Consider the following 6,129-nt stretch of genomic DNA (forward strand, 5'->3'; position numbering starts at 1 on the left):
CGAAACGAAAAACACACACAAAACATATTAAGAAAAGTAAATCAAGCAATCACACAAAAGGACATTAATATAAACATAAGGTAACATAACATTAGTTAACAACCCTAAGGGGTAAGGGGGTGATCTGGACTATCGTACACACCCGCTTATTCAAGCCTATAGATATCATCAAAAAAATATCACAAAGTAACCGAAGGTTACTATTGGCTCCCCTGTAGCCGCCGCTATACATCAAAAAATGGGGTTAGTTCCTAATATACACTAAGGTTTATGATTCCTAAGGGAATCACAGTAGCTCTAAGCTACACCTCGAACAGGTACACCCAAAGAAAAGATCCTCCTCCGTGTCGGGAACCGGTGGGGACGATGGTCCAGCTACGTGAGATGGGGAAGTACAGGTGGGTGAAGGAATCTGGGCGTCATCCCTCATCATCATACATGTGGCCACGTAATGCCCATACTCTCCACAGTAGAGACAAGTAATGGCCATGGGCATGTACGGCGTGTAAAACGGACACTCCTGTGGGTAGTGCCCGTCCTCGCCGCAGACGAAACAAAACGGTATCTGTATACCTGATGTGGAGCCCCCGTCAAACGTCGGAATAGCATCAGCCCTCATGTTGGCTGCAAAACGGAGAATGGGGACGTGCCCTCCCATAGAAGTGCGAAAGAGCTATCGGGAGAGTGATCGACAGCCTCCAGAACATATGGCGAGACCGGTGGATCCTCGTCCATCTCCGGATCTGACTCATACGGGCTGAGTACAAAGGATGGTGTAGCAGAACTGCTCGAGGAAACACTAACGTAGTCATGAACCATCACGATCTCGTTTCCCTCCGGAGCCAGCTCCTGCTCCACCGTCCTCACTCCCGTAATCACACAGTCATCCTCACCATCCGAATCAATCATCATCCCATGCCCTCTCTGCACATCCTCCCACTCTACAATGGCAGCTATCTCTGCAAGACTAAAATCAGCAACCGTGTCGCTCGATCCAGTCTCCGATATAACTCGGGAACACTCGGCCACATCCCTCCTCACACACCTACCCCGACTCTCTCACGAAGGTCATAACGCCTGGACGGCAGACCCGAGGACCGTCCCTCCTCCACAGACTCCCAACGACGTGATCTCTTTTGCGGCATACTATAATACAAACAAAAAGGTTAAGACACGAAAATACAAGCAAAAGGGTAAGCATCCTATAATACTAACAACAAAGGTAAGCCAACCTAAACAAAAAGGGTTAATCCTATGGGTTAATCTACCTAAACTCTAGCAAGTGACTGAACCAATTTCCTAACAGCTTTTTGCGACACATTTACTCGATAAAACATTGAAAACTATGGTTTCCCGTAGCATCATAACCATGCTCTCATACCACCTTGTAACACCCCTATCCCGCTATATAAATATAAACGAAATAGAAGCGTTACGTAGACGCCCGCAGTCGGCCAACCAAGGTTTCCGAAATGAATTCGTATGCCCGAGTCGTCCAACCACAAGAGTCTAGCCTCCCGCCCGTGGCCTAAGGCTTTTCAACCCGTAAGCGGTTTGCCTTCTAAGGTCTTCTCCCGCGAGCTAGGCGTTTTCTAGTGGATTTTTGGGTCTGAGGAACAAATGGAGTATTTTTAGGGTCTTAAGTCGGTCACAAGATCGGCCAAAACAAGCACGAGGTCGCCCAGACCAATCAAAACTCGATAAATGTTACTCCACGGGCGCTCCGGGACACTAATCGGTCTCCGATTGGTTTCCTCCATTTTTTATGGATAAACATCATCCAAAATGCATAAGCTCGACCCTAAAGGATAAGGATGACCGGAATTGTGGATAAGCTTGAGCCTTAACGGATAAACATGAACCATAGTTCAATCTGCTTTTCCAAGCTTTCCTGAACGTCCATGGAAGAGCAAGTGAGGGTGATGGAGCTGGCTTGAATCGTTTCACCATCCTCTCGATTATAGCAGCCTTCTCCTCCAAGTCAGACTGAGCCTGATAGAAAGGTTGAGCTGAATAGTCGATCTCAGCAACAGAGACTTCAATCTGAGTGGAAGCCTCCCCTTCTTGAATTACGCTGTCCTCAGTGTTTGATGTAGAGACATGTTGAGTTGGCAGGCTCTCGCTCATGTCTGATAGTGATTGCGTGTGCAGTGGCGTACTCCTTAGGGTTTTGGATTGCTTTTCCTGGAAGCTGGCCTGGGTTGTTTGTAACAGGTGGTGAAGTAGTGACGCCGTCTAGATACCGTACCCTTGTGTTCAATGATTCCAACCTGCTACTCAGTTCATTGAACTGTCTGTCAACTTTGTTGTTTAAGTCAGCTATCTTCTTAGCAGATTCCATTACCCCTGCGGCTTGACCTTGCATGATCTGTTGGAGCATATTCTTGATGTCTGATTCCTGGGGTGCAGAGGCCTGATGTTGTTGTGGTGTGAAACCAGGTGGTGGCTGTTGCTGTTGATACCCTCCTTGGAACTGTTGCTTAGGAACGAACCCTAGGCTTTGGTTGTAAGTAACAAACGGTTTGGGTTGGTTCTGCTGCAGCTGCTGTTGAAGGTAAACTTGGTCCTGAGGATTGGCGACATTTGTGCTTCTGTATGACAGATTTGGGTTGGGTCTGTAATTGTTGTACCCTTTGTTGTAGCCGCCTTGGTTCTGAACATAACTGATTTCAGCGCCCTGATCATTCTCCCCCTCTTGGATTTGGAATACTTCGTCTTCAGAGGCGAAGTGAACATGCTTCTGCTGCACTTGGAGGAGTTTGTCGATTTTGTCATGGAGAGCTTTAATCTCTCGGCGGTGCTTGTCATCAGATTCATTACTGGTGCAGATGCTTCTGTCATAATCCTCGTTGTAATTGCCATCCGACTGAGCCAAGTTTTCAACTAGCTCCCATCCGTCTTCGACATCCTTGTTCAGGAAATTCCCGTTGGAGGCGGTGTCAAGGAGCATACGTATCTTAGGCAGGACGCCTCTGTAAAGTGTGCTGAGAAGAGATGCTTCCTTAAATCCGTGATGAGGGCATTTGGTTTGATAACCCTTAAAGCGCTCCCAAGCTTCACAGAAGCTTTCATTTTGCTTCTGAGTGAATCCGGATATCTCGTTCCGGAGTCTTGCAGTCCTGGAGTTGGAGAAGAATTTTGCCAAGAAGGCCTTTTTGCAGTCATCCCAGGTCGTGATTGATCCCTGGGGTAGCGTTTTTTCCCACAGATGGGCTTTATCTCCAAGTGAAAATGGGAACAAGCGAAGCTTGAAACCATCTTCACTAACTCCATTGATTTTAGTAAGGCGACAGAGCCTTTCAAACTCGTCAAGATGATCTAGCGGATCCTCCATTAGCAGGCCATGAAACTTGTTCCCCTGAACCATAGCAATGAGACCGCTTTTGATCTCAAAGTTGTTGTTCTGTACTGGAGGTGGAACGATTCCATGACGCTGGTTGTGGTTGTGAGGGAAGTCACCAGCACCAATGTTGGTAGGTTGCTCTTGCTCATCTACAACGTCAGCCATTGTGTCTGTTTCTGTCTGTTCTCTTAGTTGGCGAGCAATACGGTCGATGTTATCGTTGAATAGCAGGTTCTGATTTCCTTGTGACCGTGTATGCATGCAACAGATAGCAGCCGTGCTATAACAGACGAATCAGAGATGCGTCTGGAAAGCAGGTTGCAAGGTACCTGAAACACAAAGACAGAAAAGGCACAATGTTAGTAACTTGTGTAACAAAAACGAACTTGATCTTAATGTTTCTAATGATCTCAAATATAGCAAACAAACACCAAACTGGCAACGGCGCCAAATTGATAGTAGGATTTTACTCAATTAATCCCTAAAACACTATCTTGTCGTTGTAGTATTTTAGGATGTCAATCCAATCCGGTGTGATGCAAACAGATGAGATATGATCAGAAAGCTCTAAGTCAAGCCAAGCAGAAAGTTGGTTGGTTCTAACAGTCCTAGTATGCAATAACAGAAATGAAGTGAAACTAAAAGCAGGAATGGCAATAGCAGGCAAGTGAATGACAAAGCAGAAATGATAACAGGCAATCAAATGGATAAACGATTCCTAAGGATGGGGTAATCGAATAGTGTGGTCTACTTAATCTATTCAGTCGGTTGACAAAACTTCACAGAACCTATCCCTAGACAACAAGTTCAACAACAGATTAATTCACTCCCGTGATAGAAATCCTCAAGCAAAGCTAGACACTGACCTAAATCCCTTTAGCGATCTCTAACTAAGCAGGCATTATCGAATCAACATGTTAAAGTCAATACCCTCTCTACAGCCAATCCCTTGGGGTAGAGTCAGATATCTCTGGAATTAATAGGATCCAACGCCCATTAAACGCCTTCTGAGCGCTGGACGTCTGGACTCATACTCCACATTAGCCAGTGAAATAAGCAATAAGCGCAACTAATCCAGAAGGGATTCTAGAATTCTAAACTCAACCACCTAAAACGACCAAGTAAACCACAACTATTCTATCCCATCCTCAGAAATACAGTTCACTACTCAGACATAATCAAAGACAATAACAAAGCAACAATTGAAAACATGATAACAGAAATGACGAAAGACTTAAACGAAAACTGAATATCAAATACTTGAGAACGAAACTACAAAGTCGCAGGAGAAACACTGCGGCTATCAAAGTTGCGAAAATGTAAAAGCGAAATAAAACGGATAATAGCGGATGCTAGCCGACGCCCTAGGAAAACCCTAAGAGGTAGTTTATATAAGCGAAAAAATGAAACAAATAAGGAAACTAAATATATAGCGAATCTTCACGTCATGATCCTGCGACCGAATGTGTCATTGGCATCTGACGGGCTGAAATGAGCTTCCTAGTGATCGAGTATGTCATTGATCAAACTGGGCTTCAGGGGCTCCGTCTTGCGATCGAGTGAAATGCAGTGAAGTCGAGATTGAATGGTCCAGCGACCTTGTGATCGAGTGCGATCGAGTGGATGTCATGAGGGTGTGATCGAGTGGTTTCGATGGGGTGATTCCTCCGGCTTCGCGATTGAGTGAAACTGAGCTGTTTGCTTCTCCGGGGTTGCGATAGAGTGATTTGCCCTGGCAGGGCTCCGAGGCTGCGATAGAGTACTTTTGCTGAAGGCGTCATTGGGCATTCTGACTTCATGTTCTGTTTTTCCTCTGTTTGAACTCCAAAAGCATCCAAAGTACCTGAAAACAACCAAATATGCCATGCACATGCAATCCTAATGCAAAATCGTCCAAAGTATGTAAAACACACTAAAACGACTCCTAATGAGATGAAATGTGGATGAAACAATGACAAAGTGGTGAAGAATGAATGCCTAAATCATGAAAATTATAGACATATCAACTCCCCCAAACTTAGTCTTTGTTTGCCCTCAAGCAAACAAGAAGACATAAGCAGAAGGAGAGGTTTGAAGTTGGGGATTCAGAACCAAAGCATGAGATATGACAATTAAGATCAATGTACCAGCTAACAGTTCTAAGATGCGAGGTGATCGACTTCTACTCAAAAACTTTAGCCATGCTCTGTTATGATCCAAACCTACACTCAAATGCACAATGCGTCAAGATCAACCAATCCCTTTAACATTCATTAAGTTCAAAAAAATGAATCAAGATATGCATCGCTAGTGAACTCATTTGGCTAATGACAGGTTATGAGACAAAGATGGTCCCTTTTTAGTGGTTCAGATTTTAATAGCAGGGGACTCTCAATAAAAAGGACTTAGCTTTAGAAGAATGCTAAAGGTAAGTGCCAACCTATGCATACAAGAATAGCACCCCATCTACCCAATGACATAAACCGTGAATAACAAGTAGATAGTCCTATCTCTAAACCCAATGATGATCCTAAGTCTACCCTTTTGCACTAAAGGCATATTTCGATTTTTTCTTGGATCAACGTTTCCTTTTCTTTTCTTTGGCTCTTGTTCTTAAGGAGAAGCTTTTCTTAAACTCTATGAGTCTAGTCTAGTGACTTGGGTTTTTCTTAAACTCTTATGGCTCTTATCATTTTTTTTCTTTTTTTTCTTTTTTTTTTTTTTTTTTTTTTTATTGCCATCTATTTCTTTAGAACATATCTTAACAATTCTATGCTTCCCAAACATTCACTAGACCACAATATGAT

The 6,129-nt window shown here is 44.0% G+C and overlaps 1 pseudogene across 1 annotated transcript; it reads right to left on the bottom strand.

The window, feature by feature from the left end:
* Nucleotides 1-286: 286 nt before the first annotated feature.
* On the bottom strand, nucleotides 287-3,604 carry AT4G06660 (annotated as a pseudogene; the record flags this gene model as incomplete). Its single annotated transcript has 1 exon — nucleotides 287-3,604.
* Between the last annotated feature and the right edge of the window lie 2,525 nt (nucleotides 3,605-6,129).

Source organism: Arabidopsis thaliana, chromosome 4 (assembly GCF_000001735.4).
Source record: "Arabidopsis thaliana chromosome 4, partial sequence".
In the NCBI taxonomy this organism is placed as follows: domain Eukaryota; kingdom Viridiplantae; phylum Streptophyta; class Magnoliopsida; order Brassicales; family Brassicaceae; genus Arabidopsis; species Arabidopsis thaliana.